Source organism: Tenrec ecaudatus, chromosome X, assembly GCF_050624435.1.
Source record: "Tenrec ecaudatus isolate mTenEca1 chromosome X, mTenEca1.hap1, whole genome shotgun sequence".
NCBI classification, from domain to species: domain Eukaryota; kingdom Metazoa; phylum Chordata; class Mammalia; order Afrosoricida; family Tenrecidae; genus Tenrec; species Tenrec ecaudatus.
The window spans coordinates 56,061,810-56,077,695 of record NC_134548.1 but is presented as its reverse complement, the minus strand read 5'-3'; positions in this window follow the sequence as shown (position 1 = coordinate 56,077,695).

The following is a 15,886-nucleotide window of genomic DNA, read 5'->3' as shown; positions in this document are numbered from 1 at the left end:
CACCCCCACCCTGGCATAAGTCATTCATCCTGGCCCCTTAGCCAACCCAACCAGCCAAGCTTCCCTCGCTGGCTTCTGGGGGCCCTGCATGGAGAGCAGACTTCATGGGCAGCTTGGTGTTGACATTCTTTTTAAATAAATCATTTAATTGGGGCCTCATACAGCTCTTATAATAATCCACACATCCATTGTATCAAGCACATTTGTACATATGTTGCCATCATCTTTTTCAAAACATTTTCTTTCTACTTGGTATCAGTTCCTGCCCCCCTACCCCCAGTGAACCCTTGATAAATTATAAATTATTATTATTTTCATATCTTACATGGTCCACTTTCTCCCTTCATTCACATCTCTGCTGTTCATCCCCTTAGGGAGTGGGGTATATGTTGATCTTGTGATCAGTTTCCCCTTTCTCCCCCTTCTCCCCCCACCTTCCCCCTACCCTCTTTGTATCGCTACTCCCATAACTGTTCCTGAGGGGTTTATCTGTCCTGGATTCTGTGTGTTGAGAGCTCTTATCTGTACCAGTGTACATGCTCTGGTCTAGCAGGATTTGTAAAGTAGAACTGGAGTCATGATAGTTGGGAGACTGAAGCATTAAAGAACTAGGGGAATGTTGTGTGTTTCGTCACTACATCCTGACTGGCTCATCCCTTCCTTGTGACCCTTCTGTGAGGGGATGTCCAATTATCTACAGACAATTGAGCTTTGGGTCTCCATTCCACTACCACCCCTTGTTCACATCAATATGATTGTTTTGGGGTCTTCTGAGGCCTGATACCTGATCATGTTGACACCTCGTGATCACACAGGTTGGTGTGCTTCTTCCATGTGGGCTTTGTTGTTTCACCTGCTAGATGGCTGCTTGCTTAACTTCATGCCTTTAAGACCCCAGACAATATATATTTTAATAGCTAGACACCATCAGCTTTCTTCACCATATTGGTTTATGCACCCATTCAGTGATCACGTCAGGAAGGTGGGCATCACAGAATGCCAGGTTATTAGAACAAATTGTTCTTGCATTGAGGGAGGACTTGAGTGTAGACCCAATGTCCGTGTGCTCTCTTAATTCTTAACATGTAAATATATGTACATAGACCTATATCCTGATCATTATATATTAATATATTAACATATACACATGTCTATATTTATACCTCTATAAATATATTTTGCTTCCTAGTTCTTTACTCTTTGTCTGAATATCATGTTAGACCTTTATTCAGCTTTCAGTTATTCCTCTTGGATACATTGCTGCTGACATTCTTAAAAAAACAAACAACCCTTTTCACCATTTTCTCCTCTCCCTCTTATTTTCTGATTTCTTCTCTTGCATCCTCCTGCCCATATGCTCCCCCTACCCCATGTGACAGATATATACATACAATAACACTACCAAAGAGCTCAAATCTCCACCCACATGATGGCTTTATTTTTCACTATATTTGATTTTCTTTGATTTTGTATTTTTTTAATCAAATGTGGCCTACACACACATTTGGTGTCTCAAATATTAGGCTTATTTCTAGGCATATTTCACTGATTGATTTTTTTAAATGGCACCAGTTTTCATCTGTCAGTTCTAGGTTTTGAGTCACAGAACATATGCCACATACCACTCTGCTGGCCACTATAATGTCAGCGGATTTCACTGTAGTGCTAGCTAGCCTAGCCTGAGATAGAGGACGTGCATGCTGACTGTACTTAAAGTCGTTTGAGCTGTACTAAATATGTAGGTCACCTGGTGTCCTACTTTTATCCAAAGATATATTTAAACAGTGCAAATTTTGTGAACTTGGAATTTTCCCCAAATATCACTTCACCTTTATTAAGAACTGAATAGCAGGCAGTTCCAATTTGTTATGTTAAACAGGAGCTAGAAAGAAGAGTTACTGTACAATAAACAAGAAGCTCTGATGGTGTAGTGGGTTGTATGCTTGACTGCTAACCACAAGGTCAGCTATTCGAGCACCATAGCCACTGAGCAAGAGAAAGATGAGACTTTCTGTTCCCATAAAGATTTACAGCCACGGAAACCCACAGAGGCAGTTGCACTCTGTCCTATATGATCACTGTGAGTTATAATGGACCTATGAGTATGGTACAACAAATAGAGTTTCAAATGTTCTGAAGCATAAAATAGGTCTGGCAGAATTCAAACTCCTTTATTAAGATGCTCCAGTCTTACTATAAGATGGCACAACTTCTCCACCTGTGCACAGAAAATCTTAAAAGTTAGAATTTTTCTTATAAAGAAGTTTGTAGTCCACCTTACCTCTGAAACATGTAGCATGAATTATTCATTGACTTCTATATATTAAAATGTGTTCTGAAATGTTTACTGCATAATTTGAGGAACAAAAATTTAGATCTTCAAAGTATTTATAAAAATGGCTATGATGGCCTATTTTTCTGACACTCTAAATTTCCCTTATACCTTCCATGAGCATTTTCTGTATTCTTTTTATATTTCTCACTCTGCTCAAATTGTGTTCTGACTCTGCAGTATCCCACTTCTAGTCTCTGTATATATTGCACAACCTCCCATAAAAAAAGTGAAACCTGCTGCCACCTAATTGATTCTAACTTATATGCCTGAGAAGAACTGCCTCCTTTGGATTTCCTTTTTAAAGGCTGCAAAGTAACTAATGGGTTAGAACCACTGACCTTATGATTGGCAGCTCAATGTGTAACCAACTAGCCGTTATGGCTTCTCTTGAAAGTCCCTCAGTATCTAATTATATTTCAAATATTTCTTAATTTTTATGTCCTATCCTGAATTATTTTCATACTTAAAAGTAGGATAATAAATTAATATAACTTAGTAGCTGAAAATATAGTGGAACACCATATCTAAGAAATGAGAGCTAGCGTGGTCTGTCTAATGTAATTTTCTGAACCAGTGTCACAAAACCCCAAAGAACAGGCCTAAAAACAAAGATACCAAGAAAAAAAATTTGTTGGCTTTTGCTATATTATTTTTTTATATATAGCTCTCTCCCGTTTCCTCCACCCAAGCAACCCCACCTGCCTAAGGATATGCATGCTTCAAGGCAAAAACAGGCAGGCCTTTGGATTTGGGAACACCACCCCAAACAAGGGCATCCTCTGAGTGCCCAGATGTGCTCTCATGCTTCCATAGCAGCAACACTCTAGCACCCACATTCAAGGTATACTCCTTTATCTCTTAAAATCTCTCCTTCTCATCTCTGTCCATCCCTCCTTCTCTTTTCTGTACAGCTACACATTTTATTCTTCGATTTTTCCTTGTCTTTTCTTTCTTTCATCTTCTCTCTTTTTCTTTTGTTCTCTCTCACTTTAGCCATTCATATCTTTTTCTATTCGGACTCTTCTATTCCTTGTGAAATAGATTTCCACAAAACTTATTAATTATGATCATCACACTTAATATAAATGTTCGCATTATTATTATAAATCCACTGGCATATTCAGATGAATGCTTAGTATTATTTTCATTGTTTTTATTTTATTTTCTCTTCTTTCTCCTCACTTTCCCCACTTATCCACCTCTCTCCCCTTCTCTCCATTTCACCACCAAATGTTTTCTGGCTCCTATTAGACTTCCCCATATCACTAAACAGAGTCAAATACCCAAACACAATTCAATGGCTCTGTGATACTCACATAATTTTATGCCAACTTGAAGAAATAAAAATGTATAGGGTGGTATCCAACCAGTTAAACAGGTCACAGCCTTGATGGTGCCTCCTTATGTGAGTGAACTTCTAATAAGGAGGGTCAGGGGAACCTCTTTTGCTTTCTTCCTCCACTCTCTTGCTTGTTGGCCTCCTTAAGAACTGCCCAGTCCTGCCATGTTTTCACCTATCTTAGATCCACATGACTTTGCACACACCAGCCTGTAATATTCCTACGTTCATTGCATGTGACTGTTTGAGTCTGAAGAGGAGCTTATGGACTAGTATCAGACTTATGGAGTTGAGTTGGGCTGGGCTATTTTCTTGATATATAATTGCTTCTTGATATAAAACACTTTCTTACACATTTATGAGTATCTATGGATTTGTTTCTCTAGTCCACCTGGCGTGCGGTACTAGAGAAACAAATCATGAGGATGGAGAATAGAGGCTTGTCTGACCTTGGATTTGTGACATTTTTTCTTCATTGGCTAGCAGGATATCAGATAGGGCCACACAAATTGTAAGTTTTGTTTTCTGGGTGTTTTTTTTTCTGGAAGTGGCATGGAAAATGAAGATGGCCATTCTTAGAAGCTTAAAGCCATATAGCATATGAATGGTATAGTTTATATAAGAAAATATTGAACTTGACTGTTCTAAAAATTATGTTTAGAATATGGCTGTAATAAAATTATACAGATTCCTTCTACCTATCGTTATTTATATAATGAGTGATAGAAATGATTATTGGGAAGTAGTAATAGAGTGTCTTAAATGGGTATAGGAAATGCCTGCAAAGAATATTTTAGAAAGATAAGGCCCATTCAGTACCTTGAGTGTTCAGACATTTGCATTTGAAAAGATTTGACACTAGAATTGTTGGAAGGCTGGGGGAGGGGGGTGGAACCATTTGCCTTTTTAAATTTTGAACTAGCAGTTTGTACCTGAAGCTGGAAGAATCTGGAACCATGAAAGAACTCTCCACTCTATGAGTGAATGTTAAAGAGGGCCTGCAGGCAGCCTGAAATTCTTATTAGGAGACTACCTGGATCCACTTGTTGAGTAGAAGTGGAGAAAATGCAGCAATACAGAAACAGGCTGATTCTGGCCACTGACACCTTTGGACCTGGTTCACAAGGACTAGAGGAGAGATGAAAGCTGATTGACTTGTCTGAAGTTTAAAGAGTTTCATGGAACATGAACCTATGGCATGACCTAGCCCAATGGGCTAGGGTTGTTCAGAATTTATGAAGGGACCCATAATTGAGAGACGAGGTGGCCAATGGGCACCCTGGAGGGGTTAAGTGAGGTGGCCCCCACTGAGTCTACCAGAACCCAAACCAGAAGAAGGTAAGGTTTTTAAGCCTGTGAATTGGTACATATTGCAGCTGACTTTATGGATGGCCTTCCTTGATTTGACTTAGCTCATGGATGAAGACTCACAAGGTTTCAACTGAAATGAAGATGCTCTACATCAAAGAACATGCTTATCTTCCTCAGAGCACTGGGTTGATAGAAATAGGTAGCATAGAAATTGGATCCCCAAATGAGAGGGAGACAAAAACATGAAGTGGCTGGCTGGCTTACAAATTTTCATGGGTAAGGAAAGATGTTGATAAGATTATAGGATTGAGGTGTAGGTGTTCACATACCTGAAATTGCTAGGCATAGAAAAAAATTCTTGTTCACTTATATAATGTTATGTTTCAATGGGACTGGCACATTTTCAGTTGTACACATTTTAATTTTATCCACTAGGTACAAATCTGATTTATTATTATTTTTGTTTTAAAAATTATGTATGGCTAAAGAGTTGTGTAAAGGTGTGGAGTTGACAATGGGTGATCTGTGGCAGTTACATAGTTTTATATCAACTTAAAGGTATATAAAAGTTTAGAGGTAGTATCTATCCAGTTAATCAGGCCACAGCCTCATGGTGCCTTCTTTTGGGCATGGTCTTCTCATAAGGATGATCCAAGGTACCTCCCTCGTACTCTACCTTCACTCTCCTGCTTGTTGGCCACCTTGAGAGCTGCCCCAACATTGCCATTTTTCCACCAACTTTGGAACCACACTACTTTGTACTTACCAGCCTGTGATATTCCTGCATTTGGCATCACTATTTGTGCCTGCATGAGTCTGAAGAGACATTTAATGGACTAAAATCAGATTTATAGACTTGAGTTGGACTGGGATGGGCTGTTTTATTGATATATAATTACTTCTTGTTATAAAACTCGGTCTTACACATTTATGAGTATCTCTAGGTTTGTTTTTTTAGTCAATCTAGCGCTTGTGTTAGACAAGCTCACACACCACTAATAGTTGCACCACAATGCCAAGTAAATAGCAATCAATCGCAGTACACACCCAAAGTCAAGACAAACAAACACAAACAAGAGAAATTAACCCAAACCAAATAGAGTACTTTGACATAGAAGCCCTAAAACTTCCATTAAAAATTTTTAAAAAGGTGCTTTGGTCCCTTTAAGAAATGTGGGGAACATTTATTCGTGGGGAAGGGGAAATTAAAAGTAAAAACTTTAAGCCAAAAAGAATCCCAGAAGATAGACCGCCAGATAACAGAATTAGATAACATAGAGATATAGGAATAAAATGGAAGAAAAGAAAAATCAAATCAGTGAGTTAGAAGAAAATTCAACAAAAAAGTTAAGTAATCCAAAGGAAACCTGAAAAGCATGTGGCTAACAAACACATAAAGAATGCTCATGACCACTAGCCATCTGGGAGATGCAAATCAAAACAATGCCAAGATGCCATCTCATACTCACAGCAATAGCCAAATTAAAACAAAACAAACAAACAAAAAACCCAGAAAAACAAATTCTGAAAGTTTTGAAATATTGGAACTCTTATACACTGCTGGAGAACTTGTAAACATATGCAACTATTGTGGAAAGTGATATGGTATTACCTAAAAAACTGGGAACAGAAATACCATATGACCCAGCAATACTACTTCTGGGCATGTACCCTGAAGAAATAAGAGACAGAGCAAGAACAGATAGATGATCTTTCATGTTCGTTGCAACACTGTTCCCAATAGCAAGAAGTTGGAATCAGCCCAATTGTCTGTCAGAAAAATGGAAACTATGGACTTGGTGATAGAAACAAAGCTGGAAATCACATGATAGAATTTTTCAAAATCTATGACTTGTTCATAGCAAATACCTTTTCTCAACAACCTTTTCTCAACAACACAGATCGTGCAAAAGCTGAATATTAGCAGCTAAAACGAGGCCAGAGGATGACTGTTGAACAGACCATCAATTGCTCACATGTAAGTTCAGGATAAATATGAAACAAATTAAAACAAGTCTACAAAAGCCAAAATATAACCTGGAGTCTATCCTACTTTTATTTTGAAATCATCTCAAGAACAGTTTTGATGAATGACAGAAGACCGGATGAGTTGTGGGAGCGCATCAAGAATATCATTCATAAAGAAATCAAAAGATCATTACAAAGAAAAGAAATAAAAGATCCAAGTGGATGTCAAAAGAGACTCTAAAACTTGCTCTTCGTCATTGAGCAGCTAAGGGAAATGGAAGAAATGAGGAAGTCGAAGGACTGAATAGAAAATTTCAAAGGCAACCTGATAAGACAAAGACAAACATTATAATGATATGTGCAAATACCTAGAATTAGAAAGCCGAAAGGAAAGAACAGGTTCAGCATATCTTGAACTGAAAGAACTGAAGGAAAAACTCAAGCTTAGAATTACAATCTTGAAAGATCCTCTAGGCACAATATTGAATGCTGCTTCAATGATGTTCACCTTTCCAACAAGATCGCTGAGGACAAAGCGGGTGCATAAGCAAATGTGGCGAAGTAAGCTGATGGTGTCCAGCTATCAAAAGATATCGTGTCTGGAGTTTTAAAGACTTGAAGGTAAACAAGCGGCCAATCTAGCTCAGAAACAACAATGCCCACATGGAAGAAGTACACCAGCCTGTGTGATCACAAGGTGTCAAAGGGATCAGGGATCAGACATCAAAGAACAAAATAATCATATCATTGTGAATGAGGGGGAGTGCAGATTGGGGACCCAAAGCCCATTTGGAGGCAACTGTACATCCCCTTTCAGAAGGGTCACGGGGAAGAGACGAGTCAGTCTGGGTGCAGTGTAAGCAATGATGAAACATACAACTTTCCTCTGGTTCTTATTTGTTCCCCCCCCCACTATCATGATCCCACTATCATTTCTACTTCACAAATCTGGCTAGACCAGAGCATGTACACTGGTACAGATAGGAACTGCAGACACAGGGAATCCAGGACAGATGATCCCTTCAAGACCAGTGGTGAGAGGCAATACCAGGAGAGTGGACAGAAGGTGCAGTAGAAAGGGGGAACCGATTACAAGGATCTACATATAACCTCCTCCCTGGGGGACAGCCAACAGAAAAGAGGAGGAAGGCAGACCTCAGACAGTGTAAGATATGACAAATAATAATAATTTATAAATTATCAAGGGTTCATGAGGGAGGGGGTGTGGGGAGGGAGAGAAATAAATGAGGAGCTGATATCAAGGGTTCAAGTAGAAAGGAAATGTTTTGAGAATGATGAGAGAAACAAATGTACAAATGTGTTTGACACACAATAGACGTATGTATGGATTGTGATAAGAGTTGTAGGAGATCCCAATAAAATTATTTTTAAGAAAAAGAAATATATAGCTAAATACACATTGACAAAAAGAATAGAAACAAATTTAAAAAAATTGAATGCTCCAAGAAATAGCAAAAGAAGATGGAAAGAGTACACTGTCACTGTACCACAAAGAACAAGTAAACATCCCACCATTTCAGGAAATGAGAAAGAACCAATGGTGCTGAAGGGAGGAGCTCAAGCTGCACTGGATACATTATGCAGGAACAAGACTCCGGGAATTTGTGGAATATGAATTATGAAATGTTTCAACAAACTCAGATATGCTACAACATTTGGAGACAGCTTCTTGGCTAACTGCCTGGAAGAGATCCATATTTTTACCCATTCCAATGAAAGATGACCCAACTGAATGCTCAAACTATAGAATAATATCATTGGTATTACATACAAGGAAAATTTGCTAAAGATTATCCAACAGTGGTTGCAGAAGGTTCAAGCTGGATTCAGAAGAGGATGTGGAACAAGGGATATAATTTCTGATGTCAAATGCATCTTGGCTGAAAACAGAAAGATATTTACTTGTATTTCATTGACTATGCAAAATCATTTTATAGTATGGGCCATGATAAAATATGGATAACCTTGCAAAGAATGGGAATTCCAGAACACTTCATTGTGCTCATTCAGAAAGTTTACTTGGATCAAGAAACAGTTGTGTGAGCAGAATATGGTTTAAAATCAGGAAAAGTGTGCATCAGGGTTGTATCCTCTCACCAGACTTGTTCAATCTGCATGTGAGCAAAACATTGGAGAAAAAGGCTTATATTAAGTAGAATATGGTATCAGGATTGGATAAAAGTTTATTACCAACCTTCGTTATGCAGATAACCATGCTTGCTGAAAGTGAGGAGGAATTGAAGCACTTGCTGATACGGATCAAAGATTGCAGCCTGCAATATGGATTGCAATTCAATGTAAAGACCAAAATCCTCACAACTGGACCATTGGTAACATCATGATAATTAGAGCAAAGATTGAAATTGTCAAGGATTTTATCTTGCTTGGCTCCACAATCAATGTCATGGAAGTAGTAGTCAAGAGATCAAAAGATAAGTTGCATTAGAGAAATGTGCTGCACAAAACTTCTTTAGAGTATTCAAAAGTAAGGATATTACTTTGAGGACGAAGGTGTGTTACCCAAGCCACTGTATTTTCCACTGCCTCATATGCATGCCAATGTCAGATATTGAATAAGGTAGACCGTAGAAGAATCAATGCATTTGAATTTTGGTGCTGGAGAAGAAAACTGAAAACCCCACCGATTGCTAAAGGGACAAACAAATCTGTCTTGTAAGAAGTACAACCAGAGTAATTCTTAGACACAAGCATGGCAAGGCTTCGTCTTATATACTTTGGACATTGTCAGGAGAGATCAGTCCCTGTAGTAGGACATTATGTTTGGTAAAGTCGAGGAGCAGCCAAAAAGTGAAAGGTCCTTGATTTTAAAAAAGAGAGAGAAAGGCCCTCAAGATGGAAGGACACAGTGGCTACAACAATGGGCTCAGGCACAGGACCAATGGTGAGGATGGTACAGACTGTGCAGTGTTCTTTTCTGTTGTGCACAAAGTTATTGTAGTTTGGAACTGACTGGATGGCACCCCCAACAATGGAAAAATGAATAAAGAAATGGTGGTACATTCACGGACTAATCAATGGCACTATAAGCATGATGTCCTTATACTTCAGGGAAATGATTGATTCTCTACTATAACAAGGATGTTTATCAGGTAAACCAGAATCAGATTTAAAAAAAACACATGTATTACCACCTCCCAACCACCCCTAGGGGGATGAACAACAGAAACGTGAGTGAAGAGAGACAGCAGTCAGTGTAAGACATGAAAACAATAATAATTTATCATTTATCAAGGGGTCATGAGGGTGGAAGTAGGGGAGGGAGGGGAAAAAGAGGAGCTGAAATCAAAGGGATAAAATAGAAAGTAAATGCTTAGAAAATGATGATGGCTGTATAGCCCCCGCCCCCACCTCGCGAAGGGGAAGAGTAATGGAAATGGGAGTGAAGGGAGACAGTATAAGATACGAAATAAAAATAACAACAAGAGGATGGGAAGGTGGGGAGGGAGGGCAAAAAGAGGAGCTTATATCAAGGACTCAAGCAGAGAATGCCTTGAAAATGATGATGGCAACATATGCACAAATGTGCTTGAGACAAATGATGTATGGAGTGTTATAAGAGCTGTAATAACCCCAAACTATTAGGGCCATCAATGAGGGAATTGGGACCAACTTGAGAACTTTGGCGCAGGGAATACCCAGGCTATCAGAAATAGGGAAGGACATAAACACAGAGGAGGCACAAATTGACAAATGGGATATACTGAAGATAAAACACTTGTGTACATCTAAAGAATCCACCGAGAGAGTAATAAGAGAGTCCACAGACTGGGAAAACATCTTTAGCAATGACACATCAGACAAAGGCCTTATTACTAAAATTTACAATGCTCTGCTAGATTCCAAAAAGAAAAAAACTAATAGCCCACTTGAAAGGTGGGCGAAGGACTTAAACAGAAATTTTACAGGGACAAAAATCCAAATGGCCAACAAACATATGAGAAAATGTTCCCGATCTTTAGCCATAAGAGAAATGCAAATTAAAACAACAATGAGGTACCACCTGACACCCTCAAAGGTAGCCCAATTCAAAAAATCAGAAAGCAACAAGTGTTGGAGGGGCTGTGGGGAGACAGGAACTCTCATCCACTGCTGGTGGGACTGTAAGTACATACAGCCACTATGGAAATCAATCTGGCGATACCTAAAACAGATGGAAATAGAGTTACCATATGACCCAGCAATCCCCCTACTGGGCATATACCCAGAAGAGGCAAGAAACAAACCAAGACCAGACATCTGTGCTCCAATGTTCATTGCGGCACAGTTCACAATTGCAAGGAGTTGGAAGCAACCCAAATTTCCATCAACTGACGATTGGATTTAAAAACTGTGGTATATACATACAATGGAGTACTACGCATCACTAAAAAGCAGTGATGAAAGTATGAGGCACATAGCGGCATGGGAAGAACTGGAGGAAATCATGCTAAGCGAAGTAAGCCAGGCACAAAAGGACAAGTACAACATGAGCCCGCTGAGGTAAGAATTAAAAAAATTTTTTTAAAGCAAAAGTGGCATAGGGGAAAAAAGCTACTGTGTACAAACATTTCTGGGGTGAAGACTGTGTAATATGGAAGAGACCAGACCAAAACCAGGGATGTACATGGTAGACAATGGTGGAGGAGGTGGGGAAAGGAAAACAAAAGGATGAATACAAGTAAGAAAAGGTTAGTGGGGGCATGGGGCATTAATCCACCCAAGGGGAGGGTATTGTTTATATCTCCACAGGGAAAGTGGGATCAGACTTCAACCCAGTGCCGCAAGGTGTGAATGCAATATCCCGGCGTGGAGTAGGGAACCAGTGGAGAGGTCTGGGAGGCTGGCCCCAGCACCATAAATTAAGTGGATTCCTGCCCCTCCCCCAAAAAGAATTTGTTCCAAAGGACGACATTGACTCTGCAGCTCCGGGAGATGAACATATCTGATCAGAGCACACGGGAGCAGATGAAGGGGCAGGAGGAGAGAGTGGAGCACAGCCTGGCCCACCAGGCCGTGATGATGATGTTCCTGAGTAGAGCAGCCAGTCCACAGAGAGAACAACAAGGCTGGCCCCACTATGAGAAATGATGCCAATCAGTGACTAAGGGCGATACAGGGGACAGCACCGGAGACATAGTGTGGGAATTGCACCTGACCTGATCCCACCACACCGAGGCAAATCACTGGGGGAGTGCAGCAGAACAGCAAGGGAATGGAGTGGCAATGTCCCCAGGGAATGCTGCAAGTGGACTTTGGGGCCAGGGCGTGGTGCCCCAACAGACTGGACTGGAAAACGCTCCTAAGGGCCAGCAAACGATCCCTGAACTAACTACAAGCTTTTCTCTTGTGAAAAAAAAGAGCTATAATAGCCCCCGATAAAATGATGGAAAATAAATAAATAAAAATTTAAAAGAAAGTATTAAATTGAAACAAAAATTTCAATTTGTTCCCTACATAGAAAAAAAGAAAGAAAATGATGATGGCAACGTATGTACAAATATGCTTGACACAATTGATGATGTATGGAAAGTTATAAGAGCTGTAATAGCCCCCAATAAAACGATTTAAACCACGCCCCCCAAAAAAACAGATTCAGGAATAGATTTGGGACTCGCACTTAGTCCTAGCTCAAGTCTAAGAACTATTCGTTCTTACTACATGACCTTGCTTGATACTCGTCCTCTGTTGGTGAGTAAACAGGGTATGGCAACCCGTCATTGGTGGGGAAAAAAGGATAACGATACTTATATAGAACCCAAAGGGAGAATATGTCCAGTATTATGTTCCTGATTGGACAGTTTTGAACTAGTTTTTATCCAGCCCTTAGTGACCCAGGCTTTGTGCTATAGATTACTGGAACTTTAGACTCTGTCCTTTCAAGGCACATGCATTAGATCGAGTTGTCTAGAGAAACAAATCCAGAGACAATCGCATATGTATGAGAAAAATTTTATGTTAGCAAGTATTCTGATATCAAAAATAGGTATCCCAATCCAGCCCAGCTAATGCTAACATGTCCAATGGACACCATAACCCTCTTCAGACTCATGCATTTGCAAGCGGATTGGGGAGATCACAGGGCCATGGATGCAGAGTCACTGGATCCACGGTGAGTTTTTTTCCTTTAATATTTCATTGACTATTTTCTCAAAAGTTAATATTTCTTCTTTCTGCTCTAGAACAGGTACGAGGCATATTTTGTTCCTTTTGATGGTGTCACATAATATTCCTAGGTTTGGGGGGCAGGTTGGTCATTTTTATGACTTGATCTTCCTTTATTTTGGTGTTGAGAGATTTATCCCATACACCCATTGCAGAACCGGGTATTCAAGAGCGGTCTGGCAATTTGACACCAGCCTACCCTCAGCAGGAGCCAAAGGCAACAAACAATTAAATATGGCTTCCATCAAACCTCTGGTTTTGAGACATTCCTAAGTCACCAGAGCACCTGGAAATTTTTCAGGAAACCAGAATATTGGCCAAGAAAAGTGACTAAGTAGAGCAGTGTTCACCAAAACTATATCATGTTGGATCTGTATGTTGGTACTAGGCTCAATTGCTATTTAGGCATGGGCCTTTGGGCACTTTGAATGCTAGTATTGCTGAGAAAGGCTCACAGATTACTGAGCCAACTGTCCACATGCGCTCTAGATTCTCTACTGCCTTAGAGTTGGTCAATTATCCCCATAGTCCACAATTCAAGCCCCAGAAGATCCATTCAGAGGCTGGGAATCAGTCCACAGCATTCTCAAATCCAATTGGCATGCGATGAGCAAGTTGGGACCCTCCCAGTCCCCAGGCTCACAAGCCTTTGTATCCTCCCTGTCAAGTTCCCACTCAAACTCTCCCAAGTTATGTTGGAGGAGCAGTATTTATCAGTGGCATGAGAGGGGGAGAGGGCTATAAGCTCACTACTATGGTCCATGGTACAGCAGCCAGTTCCTGAGGCACCCTACTAGATCAGAGCAGAATCCATGTGTATTTCTTTTTCTGGGATTCTTTTTGTCAGTTTCTCCACTGAGGCTCAATCTACAAGAATTTGCTTCTCAGGCTGCTACAATTTTTCCTCAAATTCTAAAGTTTTTCTTGAGAGAGATCAAGAGGGGCTCCAACTACATGGCCATGTTTGGTTAGCTCTCATTTATGTTTTGTGTGACTCTCTGTATATGAATTCCAGGACAAATAAATGTATAGACAATGGCTAAATTAATAATTACTTAGGGGCATGTCAAGGAGGTGTGGACAAGAAGGAAAGAGGAAAACAATGGGTAAGAGAATACAGGTAGACAGTCAATTGCTCATTGTAAGTTCAGGTTGAAGTTGAGGAAAATGAAAACAGTTACACAAGAGCCCAAATATGACCTTGAATATATCACACCTAAATTTTGAGAACATCTAAAGGACAGGTTTTATGCACTAAACACTAATAGCAGAAGACCTGCAGAGCTGTGGAATGATATAAAGAACATCATACACAAAGAAAGCAAAATGTCATTAAAAAGAAAGAAAAGATCAAAGTGTATGTCAGAAGAGACTCTCAAAAATTCTCTTTATATTAGATTAGCTAAGGCAAATGAATGAAATAATGAAGTCAAAGAAATGAACAGAAAATTTCAAAAGGTAGCTCAAGAAGTATTATAATTAAATGTGCAAAGACCTACAGATAGCAAACAAAAAAGGCATGTTCAGCATATTTTAATCTAAACCAACTGAGAAAAATTCAATCCTTGAGTTGTAATATTTAAAAACACTGTAGGTAAAATAATTAATGATATAGGAAGCATAAAATGAATACAGAAGGAACACACAGAGCCACTGTGCTAATAAGAACTTTATGATATCCAAACATTTCAAGAGGTAGTATGTAATCAAGAACTGATGATACTGAAGGGAAAAGTCCAAGCTGCACTGAAGGCATTAGAAAAAAAACAGGCCCAGGAATTGATGAAATACCAAGAGAAATATTTTAAGAAGCTGATAAAGCACCAGAAGCACTTACTTATCTATGCCAAGAAATTTGAAAGACAGCTACTTAGCCAACCTCCTGGAAGATATCTGTATTCATATGCATTTCAAAGTGGTTGAAGGGAGACGTCAGACAGTGCAAGATATGACAAAATAATAATTTATAAATTATCAAGGGTTCATGAGGGAGCAGGGAGCAGGGAGGGAGGGGAAAATGATGAGCTGATGCCAGGGGCTTAAGTGGAGAGCAAATGTTTTGAGAATGATGAAGGCAATGAATGTAAAAATGTGCTTTACAAAATTGATGTATGTATGGATTTTGATAAGAGTTGTATTAGCTCCTTAGAAAACTATAGATAGATAGATAGATAGATAGATAGATAGATAGATAGATAGATAGATAGATAGATAGATAGATAGACAGACATGGGAAGAAGCCCGAGCAGAAAGCAATGGGACAGATGGTTTCAGAGGGACTTAGGGGGAGGAGGAGGTGGGAGAAGGGAGCGGTGAGAAAGCAACACCATAGACAGAGGAATAACTAAGGAATTAAAATTAACAATGAGGAGGCTGTAGAGATCCTGGGGGGCATTTGGTGCAACAGCACTCTAGCTGAGAGGAATTACTAAGAGGCAAAAGAAGGGAGAGTATGATGGTGGGTGATGGTAGGAAAGGAGGAAGGTAAAAGGAAACAAAGCTACGGAAAGAGGTACAAACATAGGTGTGCACTTACATAAATATATTAATTCATAAAAATAGAGGTATTGGCATAGGTACATATATTTATATGGCAATACATTGAGGAAATGGGTGGACTTTGGGCCTCTGCTCAAGTCCTCCCTCAACAGAAGAACACTTTGTTCTAATAACCTGGCATTCTGTGATGCTCACCCTCCAAGCACAATCGCTGAAGACAAAATGGGTGTACAGGTGTGGTGAAGAAAGCT